This window comes from Hyla sarda, unplaced genomic scaffold (assembly GCF_029499605.1).
Source record: "Hyla sarda isolate aHylSar1 unplaced genomic scaffold, aHylSar1.hap1 scaffold_2071, whole genome shotgun sequence".
In the NCBI taxonomy this organism is placed as follows: Eukaryota; Metazoa; Chordata; class Amphibia; order Anura; family Hylidae; genus Hyla; species Hyla sarda.
The window spans coordinates 23,057-47,767 of record NW_026608735.1 but is presented as its reverse complement, the minus strand read 5'-3'; the positions used below and the strand labels follow the sequence as shown (position 1 = coordinate 47,767).

At 43.8% G+C, this 24,711-nt stretch overlaps 6 non-coding genes and 1 pseudogene across 6 annotated transcripts; all 7 read left to right on the top strand.

Moving 5' to 3' along the window:
* Positions 1-4,178: 4,178 nt before the first annotated feature.
* Positions 4,179-4,382, top strand: LOC130318751 (U2 spliceosomal RNA; annotated as a pseudogene).
* Positions 4,383-6,476: 2,094 nt separating this feature from the next.
* Positions 6,477-6,667, top strand: LOC130318745 (U2 spliceosomal RNA). The gene has a single exon (XR_008865210.1). It is a non-coding gene; the product is annotated as a U2 spliceosomal RNA (small nuclear RNA).
* A 2,085-nt stretch (positions 6,668-8,752) lies between these two features.
* LOC130318744 (U2 spliceosomal RNA) lies at positions 8,753-8,943 on the top strand. The gene has a single exon (XR_008865209.1). It is a non-coding gene; the product is annotated as a U2 spliceosomal RNA (small nuclear RNA).
* A 2,086-nt stretch (positions 8,944-11,029) lies between these two features.
* LOC130318743 (U2 spliceosomal RNA) lies at positions 11,030-11,220 on the top strand. Its single transcript, XR_008865208.1, has one exon. It is a non-coding gene; the product is annotated as a U2 spliceosomal RNA (small nuclear RNA).
* A 1,648-nt stretch (positions 11,221-12,868) lies between these two features.
* On the top strand, positions 12,869-13,059 carry LOC130318759 (U2 spliceosomal RNA). The gene has a single exon (XR_008865220.1). It is a non-coding gene; the product is annotated as a U2 spliceosomal RNA (small nuclear RNA).
* A 6,508-nt stretch (positions 13,060-19,567) lies between these two features.
* Positions 19,568-19,761, top strand: LOC130318753 (U2 spliceosomal RNA). The gene has a single exon (XR_008865216.1). It is a non-coding gene; the product is annotated as a U2 spliceosomal RNA (small nuclear RNA).
* Positions 19,762-21,839: 2,078 nt separating this feature from the next.
* On the top strand, positions 21,840-22,030 carry LOC130318748 (U2 spliceosomal RNA). The gene has a single exon (XR_008865213.1). It is a non-coding gene; the product is annotated as a U2 spliceosomal RNA (small nuclear RNA).
* Positions 22,031-24,711: the final 2,681 nt, after the last annotated feature.

Here is a 24,711-nt window from a genome sequence, read left to right as displayed (position 1 = left end):
AGGGGGAGGGAGGTTTGTTCCTGGAGTTGGTGAGAGTGTGAGTGTGAGTGTTAATGTGGCACAGGTGGCTGAGGAAAGTTCTGTGATAGTGGAGCACATTAGCACTCAGGAGAGGTCAGGGGAGGAGGGTGTTTCCACTGCTGTGACTGGTGAGGAGACAGGTGTGGGAGGTGAATTTACCTTGGTGAAAAAGAAAAAAGCAAAAAAAGTGAAAGTGGTGGAGAAAATTGAGACAGTGTATGGTGATGTTCTTTCTAGTGAAGAGGCTATGGATGATATTGAATGTCCAAACCCAATTGTGGGGGAGGAGGAGGGAATGGAAGTTGTTGGGTCATCTCAGAGATCTCTAACACCTGGTCAGAGAGTTTCTCGCAGTAAGGAAGAAGAGGAGGAGGAAGATGAGGATGTGCAGGTTGTGAATAAAAGGTGTAAGACAGGGAGCTGGTCTGAGGATCAGGAAGCCCTTGTTCTTGGTAGTGATAATGAAATAGACAGGGACTCTAACATAGGGTCGCCTGATTGTTTTGCAAGTTTACATAGGAAAGTTGAAGGCCAAAATGTTAATTTCTAAGTTAAGATGGATTTTAAAGCATTTGGTTTTCTTTTCCTAGTTATTATGACTTTGGTTGTAACAACTATTAATGTAAGAAGTATTGAGTCTGAAATTAGGAGAGCTGCAATTTTTGATATTCTTGAGAATGTTAGAAGTGATGTGATATGTTTACAGGAGTGTGCAATAAAGTCAGCACCTTATGCAAATGAGTGGAAGTGTGGGCAGTCCTTCTGGTCCACATGTGCAGAAAACAAAAATGAAGGTGTTGGGATTTTATTGCGAAACAGGGACATTAAAGTTTTAAATTGCCAAACTTTAGTACCTGGTCGTTGTATGGTTTTAATTTTTGAGGTTTTGGGCCAGAGGATGAGAATTTTTAATGTGTATGCTCCAGCAGAAAAACAAGCACGTTTGTCTTTTTTAGAGTCCCTTAAGTTTTTTATCCCTGGTCGTGAAGATACTATTATTGTTGGCGATTTTAACTGCATTAGATCCGTCAATGATCGTGAGAGCTCTGCTGAGGTTAGAACTGATATTACTTCCAATGTTTTAAATCAAATTATTCAAGACTTGCATTTTACTGATGTTGGACTGATGGTTAGCACTGATGAAAGATATACGTACATATCAGATAGTGGCCGCTGTAAATCCCGGATCGATTACATCCTGGTCTCTGATGGGATTAAGGTGGTCCGGTGCAATCAAATGATGTCAACTTTCTCAGACCACAAGATGGTGTCGGCTGAGATAAGTGTCACAGAGTCCCTTCATTTTGGGAGGGGGCTCTGGAAATTAAATGTAAGTCTATTGGAAGATGAGGAAGTAATGGCTGGTTTTAATCATGTGTTTTTATCCTGTGTTTCTAAACAACCTGATTTTAGTAATGTCTTAGTGTGGTGGGAATGGGCTAAAGGAGAGTTTTCTAATTTCTTTAAGATGTTTTGCATAAAGAGAGCACAAGAGAAGAGGAGGAGTGATGAAAGGCTTGTATCCCGGTTAGAGACTCTCTATAAGTTTAAACGTGTTGGTGTGGAGGTGGAGGATGAGATTGTTAAGGTGAAGGGGGAGATGAAAAAAAGGTTGTTGGAAAAGGGAAGGAATATTGTATATAAGTCTAAAGTGCAGCACCTAGAAGAAAATGAGCAGTGTACACGGTATTTCTTTAAAAAATGTTTTAATGCTAAAGGTGTTTTTAAATCTGTTTTTACCCCTACGGGGGAAGTTTTTGGAGAGGAGATGGTGAAGGAGATTGGCAGATTTTATGAGACACTCTTTAGTAATAAGAGCAGAGCCAGTGAGACGGAGATGAATGATTATTGTAATATTTTGGAGAATAATGTTCCTGTTGAAAAAGTAGATTTTTTGATTGATGATGTTAGTGAAGGGGAGATCAAGCAGGCCCTGGATAAGATGGCCAAAGGGAAGACACCAGGCTGTGATGGTCTCCCCGCTGAGTTTTATTCCGCGTTCTGGAATATTTTAAGTAAAGAGTTTACACGGGTGGTGCAATATGTTTTTAACTCAGGTGTTTTAGCTGAATCTATGAAGAAAGGGGTCATAACATTAATTCATAAAAAAGGTGATGGCAGAGATCTTAAAAATTGGAGACCTATAACTTTATTAAATTGTGACTACAAGATAATTGCTAAGATTGTGGCTAATAGACTGAGTGATGTAGTGGACCACCTTGTGGGAGAATACCAAGTTTGTGCAGTACCGAAAAGAAAAATAACAGATAATTTATTGCTTTTAAGAGACTCTATTTATTACAGTAACTTTAACAAGAATGCACTGTTTGTTGAGTCCATAGATTTCGAAAAGGCTTATGATAAGGTTGCACATGATTTTATGTTCATTGCTTTAAAACACTTAGGTATTCCAGAAAAGTTATTATCTGTTATTATGAGTTTTTATCATGGGGTGACAAGTCAGATTTTAGTAAATGGGCATGTGGGGCCTGCTTTTAATGTCTTGTCTGGAGTCAGACAGGGATGCCCACTCTCCCCAATTCTGTTTATATGCGTTATAGAGGGCCTGTTGAAGAATGTGCAGAAAGATAAATGTGTGAGTGGTGTTTTTATTCCAGGTAGTGATGGTAGTAAGTTAAAGGTTTTAAGTTATATGGACGATGTGGTTTTTACTTGTACATCCCAAGCAGATCTCAACAGAGTAAATTTGCATGTGAGGATTTTTTGTTGTGTGGCTGGGATGAATGTGAACTGGGGGAAGTGCCAATTATGCAGTTTTGGGAACCAAGAGAATATAGTAGTGGATGGTGTTAAGGAAAAAGAAGACATTGAAGTGCTAGGAGTGATATTTGATAAAGACCTCAAAGGAAAGAAAAGTTATGAGACTTTGGACAGTAAAATTGAGAAGAAGCTATCCTTCTGGAGGTTAAGGAACTTGTCACTTAAAGGGAAAGTTCTTATCATTAAGTCTGTAATCCTACCGCTTCTCTTGTATACGGCTATGGTGCTTCCTCCAGGGAAGTTATGGACTAGGAGAGTCACAAGGAAGCTTTTTGTGTTCTTCTGGGGGTCTAAGATGGAGAAAATGAGAAGAGAAGAAGTGATGAAGAGTATGAATTTGGGCGGATATAACTTTCCAAACATTGATCTGTTTTTAAAGGTGCACTATTTTCTTTTAATTTTTAAATTGATACAGTGCAATAATAGGGCGGCAGACATGAGTAAATACCTTGCAGGATGGTTGTTTTCCAAATGGGGCTGGTGTGAGAGGGATTTGAGGAGACCCATAGCACATGTGATACCTACCTTCTATGTGCTCCTCAGGTCTTTCAATGATCAATTTGGTTTGAGCTCTTTAGGTGAACCTGATAAAAAGAAAATAGAACAAGAAATAAGGAAAAATGAGAGATTATATGAAGTACCATTCTGCACTAATGCTCAGTCTGTGAAGATTTGGAAGTTTTTTAAAGTTATTGGACTATCAAACAGACAAAAAGACGTTAGTTGGATGTCCTTTCATGGCTGCCTCCCAACCCGATCTTTTTTAAATGGAAGAGGTTTGAGAATAAGTGACAGATGCCCAAGAGAGGGTTGTGGAGGTAGAGAAGACTTAGTGCACCTTTATTGGGACTGTTTTTATGCAAAAGAATTTTTTATGTTTTTAAAGAAGTTTTTAATCCAACTCACTGGATATAACAGTTTTTCTTTTGAGAAAGTTTTTATTGGTCAAGATCTTAGTAAAAAGGAAGATACACGTACTAATTGGATTCTTTTTTCTGTTTTTAAAGAGGTTTTATGGGACTCACGCAATTTGCTTGTTTTTAAAAATGTTGTTATTTCTCCGAGGGAATTGAAAAGATTGTTTTTAGGAAGGATTTTTACTATCTTTCTACTGGACAAAAAGAGAATTGGTGAAGAAGAAGCGGAGAAAATCTGGATGCATACACGATGGAAAAATTTATAAGAAGTACGTAAAGGAGAAAGCTGTAAGTTTTTGACCAATTTCTGTGATTGTTTTTGACATGTTTTTTTGTTTTGTTGTTTGGTCACTTTTTCTTGGCACTCGGTTCCCTTAGTTAGTTTTTTCCGTATGATGTTTTTTCAGATATTGTTTTAAGTGACGAGTCTTGGTAGGTGACCTGATGATCGTCCAAACAATAGTCTGTAACTGAGGAAAAAAAAAAAAAAAAAAAAAAAAAAAAAAAAAATCTGTTCTTATCAGTTTAATATCTGATACGTCCCCTATCTGGGGACCATATATTAAATGGATTTTTGAGAACGGGGGCCGATTTCGAAGCTTGCTTCCGTCGCCCTATGCATTGACCCGATATGGCAGTATCTTCGGGTACAGTGCACCACCCCCTTACAGGGTTAAAAAGAAAGATTCCTACTTTCATTGCTACCTGCTTGCTGGCTAGCCAGCTAGCCAGCCCTGTGGGCCTTGCTGCTGCTGCAGCCAAAAAACAAAAGGTGGTGCTGCTGCTGCTTCTGCTGCTTCTGCTTCTGCTTGTGTCTGGCCGCTGTTGGAGCGTCCAGGCACAGGACTTCTGCTGCTGCTGACTAAATGGCCTCCTTAATTGGATCATTTGAGTAGCCAGCACACCTGTGCAGGTAGGGCATGACATGATAGGCAGCTGCCTTGATAGCGGGTGGGTGCTGAATGTTCCTAATTGACAAAATAAGATTAATGCTTATGAAGAAATATAAAATCTCATCCCTTCCCCAATATCGCGCCACACCCCTACCCCTTAATTCCCTGGTTGAACTTGATGGACATATGTCTTTTTTCGACCGTACTAACTATGTAACTATGTAACATAACATGGGGGGGGGGGGGGGTCTCCTGGCTGTTCACACAGGTGTGTCATTGCTGTACATTGACCATGCATTGCTTCTGTGGTATTGCAAAGGCAAAGACAAATGCTTCCAGCCATCCATTGCACTAATGGATTGGTCATCAGCTGGCTGTCTATGTCCCGCATCAATATAGACCAAAGTACAGAGGGTTAGGCTATGCTATTGTGCACCTACCTGATGCATCAGAAGGTGCGAGGCCCTTGCTAAATTCTGTGCACAGACTTTGAGATCTATACTTTAGACTGTATCTAAACCTGCTCCAACATGGACTGACATTCTGGCCTACTTTCAGCCGATGCGACTTGTCTGTCGCTGAACAGTCGCTTTTTATGTATTCAGCACCTATGTATAATGTTGTAAAAATGCTCTAGAAGCTAAAGTCGCAGAAATGTCCCACATATTTGGCCTGCAACTTTCTGTGCGACAAATTCAGACAGGAAAAATCAGTATAAATCCTTAGAAAATTATCCCCCAGTGTCCCCATCTGCTGGCGGTATTGAATAAGCATTGCTGCACTGATGGGGTATGCATTAGACGAAAAAAAAGAAGAAAAAGAAGAATAATACGCCCAGAAAAGAGGCGAAAAGGAGAAAAACGTAAAAAAACGTGAAAAAAAAGTAAGAGGAAGAGAAGGGAAAAAAAGGTGGAAATGGGTTTAAAAGTGATTTCGGCGGAGAAATATATATATATATATATATATATATATATATATATATATATATATACGCGCACACACACACATATATATAAACGTATTCTCCGTTGAGATATTGCAGCCGCTGCTGTGTCCAGGCCCAGGAGCCTTAGCACTGTGCTGTGATGTCACTCAATACCACTGACATCACTAGGTGTAAACAACATCTCTCCTTTGCTGTGTATGTGACTATGGAGCTGTTTGGTGATGTCGTCTATTATGGCCTTCATAGAAGCAACAGGAGATTGTTGCATCCATCTAGAACCCTCAGAACTACAGTGCTATGATGTCACTCACTTCCACAGGCCTTGCAGAGTGTAAACAACAACAACCCAGCTTTGTTGTGTATGTAACCATAGGGATTTGTGATGTCACCTAGAACCTTCACAGCAGCGACAGCTTTATGAGGAGCATCAGCACTGCTCTGCCTGAGCAGAACCATCACCGCCATAGGTTGTCAAATAACCCGGGTTTAACCCACACAGGTAAGTCCAATGGGGTGCAGGCATGTCCTCTATGCTTACAGCTTCCCGTGGGTGTTGGTTTGATACCGTTTGGGGACAGCCAAGGAGGCATCTGCAGGCAACAAAGGTAGGTGTGTGCTTGTGTGTGTGTTTCCTATGCAGATCCTAAGCCCAGTGTCACATGCAAGTAGGAGGAGTAAGAAGGGTTCCTGGCAAATCCGGGTTATGGATTGCATTTAAAAAGGCCCCGTGGGAGTGCAATGGGCCCCTGTCTTGCTGCTTAGCAATAATGGTATGGGTTTAGGTTCTGCTGTGTGTACTGGTGGTTGACTGCCCCCCAGCCCAGAGTGTGCATGGAAAATTGTCTGGCAGCCTCCCTGACAGCAAGCAGTGATAGTGCCCATGAAGGGCACCTTGTTGGGCCCGCCCCTTTCACGGTTATCGCTTCTCGGCCTTTTGGCTAAGATCAAGTGTAGTATCTGTTCTTATCAGTTTAATATCTGATACGTCCCCTATCTGGGGACCATATATTAAATGGATTTTTGAGAACGGGGGCCGATTTCGAAGCTTGCTTCCGTCGCCCTATGCATTGACCCGATATGGCAGTATCTTCGGGTACAGTGCACCACCCCCTTACAGGGTTAAAAAGAAAGATTCCTACTTTCATTGCTACCTGCTTGCTGGCTAGCCAGCTAGCCAGCCCTGTGGGCCTTGCTGCTGCTGCAGCCAAAAAACAAAAGGTGGTGCTGCTGCTGCTTCTGCTGCTTCTGCTTCTGCTTGTGTCTGGCCGCTGTTGGAGCGTCCAGGCACAGGACTTCTGCTGCTGCTGACTAAATGGCCTCCTTAATTGGATCATTTGAGTAGCCAGCACACCTGTGCAGGTAGGGCATGACATGATAGGCAGCTGCCTTGATAGCGGGTGGGTGCTGAATGTTCCTAATTGACAAAATAAGATTAATGCTTATGAAGAAATATAAAATCTCATCCCTTCCCCAATATCGCGCCACACCCCTACCCCTTAATTCCCTGGTTGAACTTGATGGACATATGTCTTTTTTCGACCGTACTAACTATGTAACTATGTAACATAACATGGGGGGGGTCTCCTGGCTGTTCACACAGGTGTGTCATTGCTGTACATTGACCATGCATTGCTTCTGTGGTATTGCAAAGGCAAAGACAAATGCTTCCAGCCATCCATTGCACTAATGGATTGGTCATCAGCTGGCTGTCTATGTCCCGCATCAATATAGACCAAAGTACAGAGGGTTAGGCTATGCTATTGTGCACCTACCTGATGCATCAGAAGGTGCGAGGCCCTTGCTAAATTCTGTGCACAGACTTTGAGATCTATACTTTAGACTGTATCTAAACCTGCTCCAACATGGACTGACATTCTGGCCTACTTTCAGCCGATGCGACTTGTCTGTCGCTGAACAGTCGCTTTTTATGTATTCAGCACCTATGTATAATGTTGTAAAAATGCTCTAGAAGCTAAAGTCGCAGAAATGTCACACATATTTGGCCTGCAACTTTCTGTGCGACAAATTCAGACAGGAAAAATCAGTATAAATCCTTAGAAAATTATCCCCCAGTGTCTCCATCTGCTGGCGGTATTGAATAAGCATTGCTGCACTGATGGGGTATGCATTAGACGAAAAAAAAGAAGAAAAAGAAGAATAATACGCCCAGAAAAGAGGCGAAAAGGAGAAAAACGTAAAAAAACGTGAAAAAAAAGTAAGAGGAAGAGAAGGGAAAAAAAGGTGGAAATGGGTTTAAAAGGGATTTCGGCGGAGAAATATATATATATATATATATATATATATATATATATATATATATACGCGCACACACACACATATATATAAACGTATTCTCCGTTGAGATATTGCAGCCGCTGCTGTGTCCAGGCCCAGGAGCCTTAGCACTGTGCTGTGATGTCACTCAATACCACTGACATCACTAGGTGTAAACAACATCTCTCCTTTGCTGTGTATGTGACTATGGAGCTGTTTGGTGATGTCGTCTATTATGGCCTTCATAGAAGCAACAGGAGATTGTTGCATCCATCTAGAACCCTCAGAACTACAGTGCTATGATGTCACTCACTTCCACAGGCCTTGCAGAGTGTAAACAACAACAACCCAGCTTTGTTGTGTATGTAACCATAGGGATTTGTGATGTCACCTAGAACCTTCACAGCAGCGACAGCTTTATGAGGAGCATCAGCACTGCTCTGCCTGAGCAGAACCATCACCGCCATAGGTTGTCAAATAACCCGGGTTTAACCCACACAGGTAAGTCCAATGGGGTGCAGGCATGTCCTCTATGCTTACAGCTTCCCGTGGGTGTTGGTTTGATACCGTTTGGGGACAGCCAAGGAGGCATCTGCAGGCAACAAAGGTAGGTGTGTGCTTGTGTGTGTGTTTCCTATGCAGATCCTAAGCCCAGTGTCACATGCAAGTAGGAGGAGTAAGAAGGGTTCCTGGCAAATCCGGGTTATGGATTGCATTTAAAAAGGCCCCGTGGGAGTGCAATGGGCCCCTGTCTTGCTGCTTAGCAATAATGGTATGGGTTTAGGTTCTGCTGTGTGTACTGGTGGTTGACTGCCCCCCAGCCCAGAGTGTGCATGGAAAATTGTCTGGCAGCCTCCCTGACAGCAAGCAGTGATAGTGCCCATGAAGGGCACCTTGTTGGGCCCGCCCCTTTCACGGTTATCGCTTCTCGGCCTTTTGGCTAAGATCAAGTGTAGTATCTGTTCTTATCAGTTTAATATCTGATACGTCCCCTATCTGGGGACCATATATTAAATGGATTTTTGAGAACGGGGGCCGATTTCGAAGCTTGCTTCCGTCGCCCTATGCATTGACCCGATATGGCAGTATCTTCGGGTACAGTGCACCACCCCCTTACAGGGTTAAAAAGAAAGATTCCTACTTTCATTGCTACCTGCTTGCTGGCTAGCCAGCTAGCCAGCCCTGTGGGCCTTGCTGCTGCTGCAGCCAAAAAACAAAAGGTGCTGCTGCTGCTGCTTCTGCTGCTTCTGCTTGTGTCTGGCCGCTGTTGGAGCGTCCAGGCACAGGACTTCTGCTGCTGCTGACTAAATGGCCTCCTTAATTGGATCATTTGAGTAGCCAGCACACCTGTGCAGGTAGGGCATGACATGATAGGCAGCTGCCTTGATAGCGGGTGGGTGCTGAATGTTCCTAATTGACAAAATAAGATTAATGCTTATGAAGAAATATAAAATCTCATCCCTTCCCCAATATCGCGCCACACCCCTACCCCTTAATTCCCTGGTTGAACTTGATGGACATATGTCTTTTTTCGACCGTACTAACTATGTAACTATGTAACATAACATGGGGGGGGGGGGGGGGTCTCCTGGCTGTTCACACAGGTGTGTCATTGCTGTACATTGACCATGCATTGCTTCTGTGGTATTGCAAAGGCAAAGACAAATGCTTCCAGCCATCCATTGCACTAATGGATTGGTCATCAGCTGGCTGTCTATGTCCCGCATCAATATAGACCAAAGTACAGAGGGTTAGGCTATGCTATTGTGCACCTACCTGATGCATCAGAAGGTGCGAGGCCCTTGCTAAATTCTGTGCACAGACTTTGAGATCTATACTTTAGACTGTATCTAAACCTGCTCCAACATGGACTGACATTCTGGCCTACTTTCAGCCGATGCGACTTGTCTGTCGCTGAACAGTCGCTTTTTATGTATTCAGCACCTATGTATAATGTTGTAAAAATGCTCTAGAAGCTAAAGTCGCAGAAATGTCACACATATTTGGCCTGCAACTTTCTGTGCGACAAATTCAGACAGGAAAAATCAGTATAAATCCTTAGAAGATTATCCCCCAGTGTCTCCATCTGCTGGCGGTATTGAATAAGCATTGCTGCACTGATGGGGTATGCATTAGACGAAAAAAAAAGAAGAAAAAGAAGAATAATACGCCCAGAAAAGAGGCGAAAAGGAGAAAAACGTAAAAAAACTTGAAAAAAAAGTAAGAGGAAGAGAAGGGAAAAAAAGGTGGAAATGGGTTTAAAAGTGATTTCGGCGGAGAAATATATATATATATATATATATATATATATATATATATATATACGCGCACACACACACATATATATAAACGTATTCTCCGTTGAGATATTGCAGCCGCTGCTGTGTCCAGGCCCAGGAGCCTTAGCACTGTGCTGTGATGTCACTCAATACCACTGACATCACTAGGTGTAAACAACATCTCTCCTTTGCTGTGTATGTGACTATGGAGCTGTTTGGTGATGTCGTCTATTATGGCCTTCATAGAAGCAACAGGAGATTGTTGCATCCATCTAGAACCCTCAGAACTACAGTGCTATGATGTCACTCACTTCCACAGGCCTTGCAGAGTGTAAACAACAACAACCCAGCTTTGTTGTGTATGTAACCATAGGGATTTGTGATGTCACCTAGAACCTTCACAGCAGCGACAGCTTTATGAGGAGCATCAGCACTGCTCTGCCTGAGCAGAACCATCACCGCCATAGGTTGTCAAATAACCCGGGTTTAACCCACACAGGTAAGTCCAATGGGGTGCAGGCATGTCCTCTATGCTTACAGCTTCCCGTGGGTGTTGGTTTGATACCGTTTGGGGACAGCCAAGGAGGCATCTGCAGGCAACAAAGGTAGGTGTGTGCTTGTGTGTGTGTTTCCTATGCAGATCCTAAGCCCAGTGTCACATGCAAGTAGGAGGAGTAAGAAGGGTTCCTGGCAAATCCGGGTTATGGATTGCATTTAAAAAGGCCCCGTGGGAGTGCAATGGGCCCCTGTCTTGCTGCTTAGCAATAATGGTATGGGTTTAGGTTCTGCTGTGTGTACTGGTGGTTGACTGCCCCCCAGCCCAGAGTGTGCATGGAAAATTGTCTGGCAGCCTCCCTGACAGCAAGCAGTGATAGTGCCCATGAAGGGCACCTTGTTGGGCCCGCCCCTTTCACGGTTATCGCTTCTCGGCCTTTTGGCTAAGATCAAGTGTAGTATCTGTTCTTATCAGTTTAATATCTGATACGTCCCCTATCTGGGGACCATATATTAAATGGATTTTTGAGAACGGGGGCCGATTTCGAAGCTTGCTTCCGTCGCCCTATGCATTGACCCGATATGGCAGTATCTTCGGGTACAGTGCACCACCCCCTTACAGGGTTAAAAAGAAAGATTCCTACGGGGGGGTCTCCTGGCTGTTCACACAGGTGTGTCATTGCTGTACATTGACCATGCATTGCTTCTGTGGTATTGCAAAGGCAAAGACAAATGCTTCCAGCCATCCATTGCACTAATGGATTGGTCATCAGCTGGCTGTCTATGTCCCGCATCAATATAGACCAAAGTACAGAGGGTTAGGCTATGCTATTGTGCACCTACCTGATGCATCAGAAGGTGCGAGGCCCTTGCTAAATTCTGTGCACAGACTTTGAGATCTATACTTTAGACTGTATCTAAACCTGCTCCAACATGGACTGACATTCTGGCCTACTTTCAGCCGATGCGACTTGTCTGTCGCTGAACAGTCGCTTTTTATGTATTCAGCACCTATGTATAATGTTGTAAAAATGCTCTAGAAGCTAAAGTCGCAGAAATGTCACACATATTTGGCCTGCAACTTTCTGTGCGACAAATTCAGACAGGAAAAATCAGTATAAATCCTTAGAAGATTATCCCCCAGTGTCTCCATCTGCTGGCGGTATTGAATAAGCATTGCTGCACTGATGGGGTATGCATTAGACGAAAAAAAAAGAAGAAAAAGAAGAATAATACGCCCAGAAAAGAGGCGAAAAGGAGAAAAACGTAAAAAAACTTGAAAAAAAAGTAAGAGGAAGAGAAGGGAAAAAAAGGTGGAAATGGGTTTAAAAGTGATTTCGGCGGAGAAATATATATATATATATATATATATATATATATATATATATACGCGCACACACACACATATATATAAACGTATTCTCCGTTGAGATATTGCAGCCGCTGCTGTGTCCAGGCCCAGGAGCCTTAGCACTGTGCTGTGATGTCACTCAATACCACTGACATCACTAGGTGTAAACAACATCTCTCCTTTGCTGTGTATGTGACTATGGAGCTGTTTGGTGATGTCGTCTATTATGGCCTTCATAGAAGCAACAGGAGATTGTTGCATCCATCTAGAACCCTCAGAACTACAGTGCTATGATGTCACTCACTTCCACAGGCCTTGCAGAGTGTAAACAACAACAACCCAGCTTTGTTGTGTATGTAACCATAGGGATTTGTGATGTCACCTAGAACCTTCACAGCAGCGACAGCTTTATGAGGAGCATCAGCACTGCTCTGCCTGAGCAGAACCATCACCGCCATAGGTTGTCAAATAACCCGGGTTTAACCCACACAGGTAAGTCCAATGGGGTGCAGGCATGTCCTCTATGCTTACAGCTTCCCGTGGGTGTTGGTTTGATACCGTTTGGGGACAGCCAAGGAGGCATCTGCAGGCAACAAAGGTAGGTGTGTGCTTGTGTGTGTGTTTCCTATGCAGATCCTAAGCCCAGTGTCACATGCAAGTAGGAGGAGTAAGAAGGGTTCCTGGCAAATCCGGGTTATGGATTGCATTTAAAAAGGCCCCGTGGGAGTGCAATGGGCCCCTGTCTTGCTGCTTAGCAATAATGGTATGGGTTTAGGTTCTGCTGTGTGTACTGGTGGTTGACTGCCCCCCAGCCCAGAGTGTGCATGGAAAATTGTCTGGCAGCCTCCCTGACAGCAAGCAGTGATAGTGCCCATGAAGGGCACCTTGTTGGGCCCGCCCCTTTCACGGTTATCGCTTCTCGGCCTTTTGGCTAAGATCAAGTGTAGTATCTGTTCTTATCAGTTTAATATCTGATACGTCCCCTATCTGGGGACCATATATTAAATGGATTTTTGAGAACGGGGGCCGATTTCGAAGCTTGCTTCCGTCGCCCTATGCATTGACCCGATATGGCAGTATCTTCGGGTACAGTGCACCACCCCCTTACAGGGTTAAAAAGAAAGATTCCTACGGGGGGGTCTCCTGGCTGTTCACACAGGTGTGTCATTGCTGTACATTGACCATGCATTGCTTCTGTGGTATTGCAAAGGCAAAGACAAATGCTTCCAGCCATCCATTGCACTAATGGATTGGTCATCAGCTGGCTGTCTATGTCCCGCATCAATATAGACCAAAGTACAGAGGGTTAGGCTATGCTATTGTGCACCTACCTGATGCATCAGAAGGTGCGAGGCCCTTGCTAAATTCTGTGCACAGACTTTGAGATCTATACTTTAGACTGTATCTAAACCTGCTCCAACATGGACTGACATTCTGGCCTACTTTCAGCCGATGCGACTTGTCTGTCGCTGAACAGTCGCTTTTTATGTATTCAGCACCTATGTATAATGTTGTAAAAATGCTCTAGAAGCTAAAGTCGCAGAAATGTCACACATATTTGGCCTGCAACTTTCTGTGCGACAAATTCAGACAGGAAAAATCAGTATAAATCCTTAGAAAATTATCCCCCAGTGTCTCCATCTGCTGGCGGTATTGAATAAGCATTGCTGCACTGATGGGGTATGCATTAGACGAAAAAAAAGAAGAATAATACGCCCAGAAAAGAGGCGAAAAGGAGAAAAACGTAAAAAAACGTGAAAAAAAAGTAAGAGGAAGAGAAGGGAAAAAAAGGTGGAAATGGGTTTAAAAGTGATTTCGGCGGAGAAATATATATATATATATATATATATATATATATATATACGCGCACACACACACATATATATAAACGTATTCTCCGTTGAGATATTGCAGCCGCTGCTGTGTCCAGGCCCAGGAGCCTTAGCACTGTGCTGTGATGTCACTCAATACCACTGACATCACTAGGTGTAAACAACATCTCTCCTTTGCTGTGTATGTGACTATGGAGCTGTTTGGTGATGTCGTCTATTATGGCCTTCATAGAAGCAACAGGAGATTGTTGCATCCATCTAGAACCCTCAGAACTACAGTGCTATGATGTCACTCACTTCCACAGGCCTTGCAGAGTGTAAACAACAACAACCCAGCTTTGTTGTGTATGTAACCATAGGGATTTGTGATGTCACCTAGAACCTTCACAGCAGCGACAGCTTTATGAGGAGCATCAGCACTGCTCTGCCTGAGCAGAACCATCACCGCCATAGGTTGTCAAATAACCCGGGTTTAACCCACACAGGTAAGTCCAATGGGGTGCAGGCATGTCCTCTATGCTTACAGCTTCCCGTGGGTGTTGGTTTGATACCGTTTGGGGACAGCCAAGGAGGCATCTGCAGGCAACAAAGGTAGGTGTGTGCTTGTGTGTGTGTTTCCTATGCAGATCCTAAGCCCAGTGTCACATGCAAGTAGGAGGAGTAAGAAGGGTTCCTGGCAAATCCGGGTTATGGATTGCATTTAAAAAGGCCCCGTGGGAGTGCAATGGGCCCCTGTCTTGCTGCTTAGCAATAATGGTATGGGTTTAGGTTCTGCTGTGTGTACTGGTGGTTGACTGCCCCCCAGCCCAGAGTGTGCATGGAAAATTGTCTGGCAGCCTCCCTGACAGCAAGCAGTGATAGTGCCCATGAAGGGCACCTTGTTGGGCCCGCCCCTTTCACGGTTATCGCTTCTCGGCCTTTTGGCTAAGATCGGGGTTTATTGCCTCGGTCGGCGCTGAGGGTGCGAGTGAACTGCGCCGCGACTAGCTGCGTAGGTGATCAAGACTGTGGTACTCGTTACCGACAGATTTGGAAAGATGGCTGGATCCAACATGTCTGCAGTGGAGAAGACCGTACGCATCAAGGTGCTAACCACGGATCGTCTAAGAAACAGCATTGAATACATCGGCCATACCATTGTGGAGCGACTGGCAGGATTTTCCTTGAGCGACCTCTTTTGTGTCCAGGAGAACAAGCGCCAAGGTATTTATGACGTGTCCTTCTTATATGATGCTGACTGCCAGAACTTTTATGAGTGCTTAAAACGGAACAGTGGAAGTGAGGTTTTGCGGGATGTGTCCTTTTATCCCCTTTTTGAAATGGGGACAAAGACTTTGTTTATCCACATGTACAATCCGTTTGTTGATGTCTCTATGATTAAGAACTTCTTGAGCATCTATTGTGAGTCTATTGCTGGTGGTACTAAGCAGACAAGCAGCATTGGTGTATTTAATGGCACGTATAAGTTCTTTGTGAAGTTGCGGCTTGATGGAGATTGCATTGGAGGCGTTAAGCACCCTCCGGCGAACTTTACCATTGCTGGTTTCAGAGGTTATCTCTATTACTACGGACAGCCATCTTTCTGTAGAAATTGTCTATTGTTTGGACATGTGAAGGAGGCCTGCCCTGGCAGTAAGAAATGCAGGAACTGTAAGCAACCGGGGCATGAGGCGGGTGCATGTCCACACCCGAGGACCTGTGACCTATGTCGGGAAGCTGGCCATGTGTACAAGAACTGTCCAGTGTTGAAGAGGAGGGAGGAGGAGAGGAGAATGGAAGAGGAAATGGTGGAGAGGAGGAGGGCAGCTGCAGCTGCGGCTGCAGTGGTTCCTGCAAGAGAGAGCGTGATTATTGGAGAGGTACAGAGTTGTGTGGTGGTAGAGGAGCAAGTGAAGGTGGTTGAAGAGCAAGTGGTGGTGGAGGAGGAGCAAATGGCGGTGCAAGTGGAAGAAGGGGAGATTGAGGATGCTCCCAGTCCCCCGGCTGAGGAGTCGCCGCAAATTGAAGAGTGGTCTTCTTCTGAGGGTGAAGACCGTGAGGAGAGACATAGAGAGAGAGAGGATGACTTTGATCTTTTTCGTCCCCCCAAGAAGACGGCCAGGAAGCTTTCTGGTGGACAGATGGAGTCGACGCTGGTGGCTACGGACAATCGGTATCAACCGCTATCTGAGAGCGACATGGATGCGTGCTCTGCGGGAGAAGCTTCTCCCACACCGCTGAGGAAAGCTACCTAAATAACTTTCTTCTTTTCTGTCAAATTCTTCCTTAGGGTTGTTAAGATGGTGGTATGTCTTTTTTAGTCGGTTCTATAAACGTTAGAGTCTTTAGAAGTAAAGTCAGAAGGACAGTAATTTTGGAGGACTTGGCAGGGAAAAAAGCGGACATTATTTGTTTGCAGGAATGTGGGCTAAATGATATTCCGGGGAAGGGAGAATGGGCTTATGGTCCTGCTGTTTGGTCGGTGTCTGGGCATAACAGGAATGATGGGGTAGGGGTGCTTTTTAAGAGCTTTAAGTTTGAAGTTTGTAGTTATGTGGTAATAGAGGAGGGGAGGTGTATCATGGTGGAGGTTAAGGTGCAGGGGGTTAAATTTAGGTTGATAAATGTGTATGCGCCGGTAAGGAGGGAGGAGCGGGTGGGGTTGTTGGAGGTAATTAAGAGGTTTCTGCCAGGTAAAATACCTTTGGTGTGGGTGGGGGATTTCAACTGTGAAATTGAGGGGAATGTGGATGTATCTGGGAATATTCTTAAAAGTATGGTGTGTGACTTTAAGTTAAAGGATGTGGCTGAAGCGTGTGGAGTGTGTCCTTTGTTAGATACATATTATTCTGATAGTGGAAGTCATAGTTCCAGACTTGATATGTGTTTTGTGTCTAAGGGTGTGTTATGTAAGAATTATATGCAAGAAAAAGTAGGATATTCAGATCATGAGTATGTGTGTTGTGAGTTAGTATTGGATGCAGATTGTGTGAGTGGGAGGGGTGTATGGAAATTAAATGTTAAATTGTTGGAAGTGGAAGGAGTGTATGATAGATATGTTAATAAGTATAGGGGTTGGTGTAAGAAAAAGAATGATTTTCCTGATATATTGTGTTGGTGGGAATGGGTTAAGGGTCAAACAAAAGTTTTCTTTAAAAGAGAGGGATATAAGCGGAATGCTGGGAGGAAGAAGAAGTATGAATGGTTGAATAAAAGATTGGTGTTTCTCAATAAGTTAAAGAAGTATGGCTGGAGTGTGGGTGAGCAGATTGAGGTTGTGAAGAGTGATCTAAAAAATTGGTTGAATGAGAAAGGTAAAGAGTTGATGTATCAAGCAAAACTTGATAAGTTAGAGAAAGATGAGAAATGTTCGAGATATTTCTTTAAAAAAGTTATTGGGAAGAGAGAGGATATGGTAAGAGTGTATGATGATGATGGCTGTCTGGTTAAAGGTAAAGCTGTGTTGGGAGTGGTTAAAAATTTTTATGAAGAGTTGTATGCGGTAAAAGATTGTGAAGAGGACTTGCAGGATGAAGTGTTGAGAGTGCTTGATAAGAGGGTGGATGGTAGTGAATATGGGACTCTGATGAGAGAGATTGGAGAGGAGGAAGTGAAGAGGACTGTGGATAGTATGTCAAGAAATAAAACGCCTGGAGAGGATGGGTTGCCTGTTGAATTTTATGCTTGGATTTGGGATGTTGTGAAGGAAGATTTGGTGGAAGTGTATAGGTATATGTGGAGGAATGAGAGAATGGTGGAAAGCATGAAGAGTGGAGTGGTTGTGTTGATTTATAAGAAAGGTGATGTGAATGATGTGAGGAATTGGAGGCCGATAACTTTGTTGAATGTAGATTATAAGGTGTTTGCTAAAATAATTACAAATAGGATGAGAGATGTGGTTGAGCAGGTGATTGGAGAAGAACAAGTGTGTGGAGTGCCTGGTAGAAGAATAAATGAAAATTTGTGTTTGTTGAGAGATTTGTTATGGGATAGTATGAGTAGGAAACAGGAGGTTAGAGTGATGTCGATAGATTTTGAAAAGGCGTTTGATCGTCTGTCACATAGGTTTTTGTTTAGAGTATTAGTGAGAATGGGATTCCCGGGTGATTTTGTAAATGTTGTAAGGATGCTGTATGATGGAGTATATAGTAAGGTTTTGATAAATGGTTGGATGTCTGAGAAGGTGAAAGTATGTTCTGGTGTAAGGCAGGGTTGTCCGTTGTCCCCTATGGCTTTTATATGTGCTATGGAGCCATTATTAGAGATGTTGCGGCGGGATAAGTGTGTTAGAGGGTTAAAAATTCCAGGGAGTGGTGGGAGAGAAGTCAAAGTTTTGGCCTACATGGATGATGTGTGTATTTTGGGAGAGTCTGTGGCTGTTATGAGAAGGGCAAAGTTACTAGTTGGATTGTTTTGTGGAGCGTCTGGGTTTAAGGTGAATTGGGACAAAAGTGAGTATAAATGTTTTGGTAGTATGCAAGGAAGTGAGGATGTGGGTATGAAGAATATTGAAGGTGGTATTCAGGTTTTAGGTGTTAAAATGGATGAAAGATTGGATGGGAGAGAAAGTTGGGATGATGTGGAGAAGAGAGTGTCCAAAAAATTGAGTCTTTGGAGGTTGAGAGATTTGTCTATGGTTGGGAAAGTGCTGGTTGTGAAAAGTGTAATATTGCCTATTTTATTGTATGTGGCAATAGTGTTTCCGCCAAGTTATATGGTTTTAAGGAAGTTAAAAAGAATTTTGTTTGTGTTTTTTTGGGGTACAAAAGTGGAAAGAGTGAAGAGAGAAGTTGTGATGAAGGATGGTAGTAAGGGTGGAATGGGATTTCCAAATCTAGATGTGTATTTGGGGGTGAATGTGGTGTTTGCGGTTAGAAGGATGATGAGAGGAGAAAAGAATTTTGCATGTATGTTGAGATATTTAGGTGGGCGTGTGTTATGCAAATTAGGTTGGCTGGAGAGAGATTTGAGAGTGCCTTATGCGTTTGTGTGCCCGAGTTGGTATTTGTATGTGGAAAAGTTTTTGGAGAGTTATAGGTTGATTGGTGTGAGAAAGGAGTTGTTTGAAAGTAAGAAGAATGTGTTTGGGTATGTCGCCGCAAGTGAGGTGGAGTGTCCGATTAATATGGTAAGAGGCCAGGATGTGTCTAAGGTGTGGAAGAGTTTAATGACAGATGGAATATCAAATAGACAGAGAGAGATAGGATGGCAGTGTTTGCATGGAGCCCTACCAGTAAGAGAGTTCCAAAGGAATAGAGGAATTGGAAGGAGTGAAATATGTCCGAGGGAAGATTGTAGTGGGGTTGAAAGTGTGATGCATGTGATTTGGAATTGTGACATGGCTCAGAATGTATGGAGAGGGATAGGTCCGTTGTGTAAGGAGTTGACTGGGATAAATAGGTTGTCATATGAGGTTGTGATGTTTGGTCTTAGTATGATTGGAAGAAAGAATGAAAGGGTGTTGTTTGTGTTATTGGCGATTGTGAAGGAAGTCTTGTGGGATGTTAGAAATTTATATGTGTTTAAGAGAAAAGATGTGACTGTGGAAGGAAGTTTAAGAATGATTCTGGATAGGTTGTACACCGTTTATTTACGTGATAAAAAGAAATTAGGTGAAATAGATGCAGAGGGGATATGGAAATTTTTGAAGTGGAGACATGTTGTAAGGGTGTAATGGTGATGGTATTTGAATTTGTTTTGAATTTGCTTTGAACAAATAAAGAATGACCTAATGATGAGTTAGACTTCACCATGAGTCAAAAATGACGCGTTATCTAAGTGGTGTTTAGTCTAAACCTGAAGGTTTATAAAAAAAAAAAAAAAAAAAAAAAAAAAAAAAATCTGTTCTTATCAGTTTAATATCTGATACGTCCCCTATCTGGGGACCATATATTAAATGGATTTTTGAGAACGGGGGCCGATTTCGAAGCTTGCTTCCGTCGCCCTATGCATTGACCCGATATGGCAGTATCTTCGGGTACAGTGCACCACCCCCTTACAGGGTTAAAAAGAAAGATTCCTACTTTCATTGCTACCTGCTTGCTGGCTAGCCAGCTAGCCAGCCCTGTGGGCCTTGCTGCTGCTGCAGCCAAAAAACAAAAGGTGGTGCTGCTGCTGCTTCTGCTGCTTCTGCTTGTGTCTGGCCGCTGTTGGAGCGTCCAGGCACAGGACTTCTGCTGCTGCTGACTAAATGGCCTCCTTAATTGGATCATTTGAGTAGCCAGCACACCTGTGCAGGTAGGGCATGACATGATAGGCAGCTGCCTTGATAGCGGGTGGGTGCTGAATGTTCCTAATTGACAAAATAAGATTAATGCTTATGAAGAAATATAAAATCTCATCCCTTCCCCAATATCGCGCCACACCCCTACCCCTTAATTCCCTGGTTGAACTTGATGGACATATGTCTTTTTTCGACCGTACTAACTATGTAACTATGTAACATAACATGGGGGGGGGGGGGTCTCCTGGCTGTTCACACAGGTGTGTCATTGCTGTACATTGACCATGCATTGCTTCTGTGGTATTGCAAAGGCAAAGACAAATGCTTCCAGCCATCCATTGCACTAATGGATTGGTCATCAGCTGGCTGTCTATGTCCCGCATCAATATAGACCAAAGTACAGAGGGTTAGGCTATGCTATTGTGCACCTACCTGATGCATCAGAAGGTGCGAGGCCCTTGCTAAATTCTGTGCACAGACTTTGAGATCTATACTTTAGACTGTATCTAAACCTGCTCCAACATGGACTGACATTCTGGCCTACTTTCAGCCGATGCGACTTGTCTGTCGCTGAACAGTCGCTTTTTATGTATTCAGCACCTATGTATAATGTTGTAAAAATGCTCTAGAAGCTAAAGTCGCAGAAATGTCACACATATTTGGCCTGCAACTTTCTGTGCGACAAATTCAGACAGGAAAAATCAGTATAAATCCTTAGAAAATTATCCCCCAGTGTCTCCATCTGCTGGCGGTATTGAATAAGCATTGCTGCACTGATGGGGTATGCATTAGACGAAAAAAAAGAAGAAAAAGAAGAAGAATACGCCCAGAAAAGAGGCGAAAAGGAGAAAAACGTAAAAAAACGTGAAAAAAAAGTAAGAGGAAGAGAAGGGAAAAAAAGGTGGAAATGGGTTTAAAAGTGATTTCGGCGGAGAAATATATATATATATATATATATATATATATATATATATACGCGCACACACACACATATATATAAACGTATTCTCCGTTGAGATATTGCAGCCGCTGCTGTGTCCAGGCCCAGGAGCCTTAGCACTGTGCTGTGATGTCACTCAATACCACTGACATCACTAGGTGTAAACAACATCTCTCCTTTGCTGTGTATGTGACTATGGAGCTGTTTGGTGATGTCGTCTATTATGGCCTTCATAGAAGCAACAGGAGATTGTTGCATCCATCTAGAACCCTCAGAACTACAGTGCTATGATGTCACTCACTTCCACAGGCCTTGCAGAGTGTAAACAACAACAACCCAGCTTTGTTGTGTATGTAACCATAGGGATTTGTGATGTCACCTAGAACCTTCACAGCAGCGACAGCTTTATGAGGAGCATCAGCACTGCTCTGCCTGAGCAGAACCATCACCGCCATAGGTTGTCAAATAACCCGGGTTTAACCCACACAGGTAAGTCCAATGGGGTGCAGGCATGTCCTCTATGCTTACAGCTTCCCGTGGGTGTTGGTTTGATACCGTTTGGGGACAGCCAAGGAGGCATCTGCAGGCAACAAAGGTAGGTGTGTGCTTGTGTGTGTGTTTCCTATGCAGATCCTAAGCCCAGTGTCACATGCAAGTAGGAGGAGTAAGAAGGGTTCCTGGCAAATCCGGGTTATGGATTGCATTTAAAAAGGCCCCGTGGGAGTGCAATGGGCCCCTGTCTTGCTGCTTAGCAATAATGGTATGGGTTTAGGTTCTGCTGTGTGTACTGGTGGTTGACTGCCCCCCAGCCCAGAGTGTGCATGGAAAATTGTCTGGCAGCCTCCCTGACAGCAAGCAGTGATAGTGCCCATGAAGGGCACCTTGTTGGGCCCGCCCCTTTCACGGTTATCGCTTCTCGGCCTTTTGGCTAAGATCAAGTGTAGTATCTGTTCTTATCAGTTTAATATCTGATACATCCCCTATCTGGGGACCATATATTAAATGGATTTTTGAGAACGGGGGCCGATTTCGAAGCTTGCTTCCGTCGCCCTATGCATTGACCCGATATGGCAGTATCTTCGGGTAAAGTGCACCACCCCCTTACAGGGTTAAAAAGAAAGATTCCTACTTTCATTGCTACCTGCTTGCTGGCTAGCCAGCTAGCCAGCCCTGTGGGCCTTGCTGCTGCTGCAGCCAAAAAACAAAAGGTGGTGCTGCTGCTGCTTCTGCTGCTTCTGCTTCTGCTTGTGTCTGGCCGCTGTTGGAGCGTCCAGGCACAGGACTTCTGCTGCTGCTGACTAAATGGCCTCCTTAATTGGATCATTTGAGTAGCCAGCACACCTGTGCAGGTAGGGCATGACATGATAGGCAGCTGCCTTGATAGCGGGTGGGTGCTGAATGTTCCTAATTGACAAAATAAGATTAATGCTTATGAAGAAATATAAAATCTCATCCCTTCCCCAATATCGCGCCACACCCCTACCCCTTAATTCCCTGGTTGAACTTGATGGACATATGTCTTTTTTCGACCGTACTAACTATGTAACTATGTAACATAACATGGGGGGGGGGGGGTCTCCTGGCTGTTCACACAGGTGTGTCATTGCTGTACATTGACCATGCATTGCTTCTGTGGTATTGCAAAGGCAAAGACAAATGCTTCCAGCCATCCATTGCACTAATGGATTGGTCATCAGCTGGCTGTCTATGTCCCGCATCAATATAGACCAAAGTACAGAGGGTTAGGCTATGCTATTGTGCACCTACCTGATGCATCAGAAGGTGCGAGGCCCTTGCTAAATTCTGTGCACAGACTTTGAGATCTATACTTTAGACTGTATCTAAACCTGCTCCAACATGGACTGACATTCTGGCCTACTTTCAGCCGATGCGACTTGTCTGTCGCTGAACAGTCGCTTTTTATGTATTCAGCACCTATGTATAATGTTGTAAAAATGCTCTAGAAGCTAAAGTCGCAGAAATGTCACACATATTTGGCCTGCAACTTTCTGTGCGACAAATTCAGACAGGAAAAATCAGTATAAATCCTTAGAAAATTATCCCCCAGTGTCTCCATCTGCTGGCGGTATTGAATAAGCATTACTGCACTGATGGGGTATGCATTAGACGAAAAAAAAGAAGAAAAAGAAGAATAATACGCCCAGAAAAGAGGCGAAAAGGAGAAAAACGTAAAAAAACGTGAAAAAAAGTAAGAGGAAGAGAAGGGAAAAAAAGGTGGAAATGGGTTTAAAAGTGATTTCGGCGGAGAAATATATATATATATATATATATATATATATATATATATACGCGCACACACACACATATATATAAACGTATTCTCCGTTGAGATATTGCAGCCGCTGCTGTGTCCAGGCCCAGGAGCCTTAGCACTGTGCTGTGATGTCACTCAATACCACTGACATCACTAGGTGTAAACAACATCTCTCCTTTGCTGTGTATGTGACTATGGAGCTGTTTGGTGATGTCGTCTATTATGGCCTTCATAGAAGCAACAGGAGATTGTTGCATCCATCTAGAACCCTCAGAACTACAGTGCTATGATGTCACTCACTTCCACAGGCCTTGCAGAGTGTAAAAAACAACAACCCAGCTTTGTTGTGTATGTAACCATAGGGATTTGTGATGTCACCTAGAACCTTCACAGCAGCGACAGCTTTATGAGGAGCATCAGCACTGCTCTGCCTGAGCAGAACCATCACCGCCATAGGTTGTCAAATAACCCGGGTTTAACCCACACAGGTAAGTCCAATGGGGTGCAGGCATGTCCTCTATGCTTACAGCTTCCCGTGGGTGTTGGTTTGATACCGTTTGGGGACAGCCAAGGAGGCATCTGCAGGCAACAAAGGTAGGTGTGTGCTTGTGTGTGTGTTTCCTATGCAGATCCTAAGCCCAGTGTCACATGCAAGTAGGAGGAGTAAGAAGGGTTCCTGGCAAATCCGGGTTATGGATTGCATTTAAAAAGGCCCCGTGGGAGTGCAATGGGCCCCTGTCTTGCTGCTTAGCAATAATGGTATGGGTTTAGGTTCTGCTGTGTGTACTGGTGGTTGACTGCCCCCCAGCCCAGAGTGTGCATGGAAAATTGTCTGGCAGCCTCCCTGACAGCAAGCAGTGATAGTGCCCATGAAGGGCACCTTGTTGGGCCCGCCCCTTTCACGGTTATCGCTTCTCTGCCTTTTGGCTAAGATCAAGTGCAGTTGCCTTGGTCTCGCCTGAGGGTGCGATCTCTGGGTTTACCCAGTTTGCTGGAAGGGATTCTCTTTCTGTGGTTTCGTGCCGACAGTTCTGCCTGGAGAGATGGCTGGTCTGAAGAATACCATTCGTTTGGAGGTGGATCCCGGAAGTGCTGTGAAGAACAATGTTGTTTACCTGGTTCGGGACATCATCATGCTGAAGCTTGGAGTGGACAAGTCAGAAATATTCAGCGTTAATGAGGCTCCTCGCAAGGGTTCTTATGAGGTCACCTTTGAGCAGGAAGGTAGGTGCCTTGATGTTTATGAACGTTTGAGAAATTTCAGCAAGGACCCCATGATGGAGGGAGTGAAGATTACTCCTTTGTTTGGGTTTCAAGAAAAAACTGTCCTTGTGCATGTTTATAACCCTTTCACGGATGTGGCTATAATTGAAAGTTTTCTGCGCCAATATTGTGACTCTGTGCGTGGAGGTGAAAAACAGACCAATGTACTGGGAATCTTTAATTGCAAATATAAATTTGTTGTGAAACTGAAAGTGGATCCCAGTTGTGTTGGTGGCTTTAAA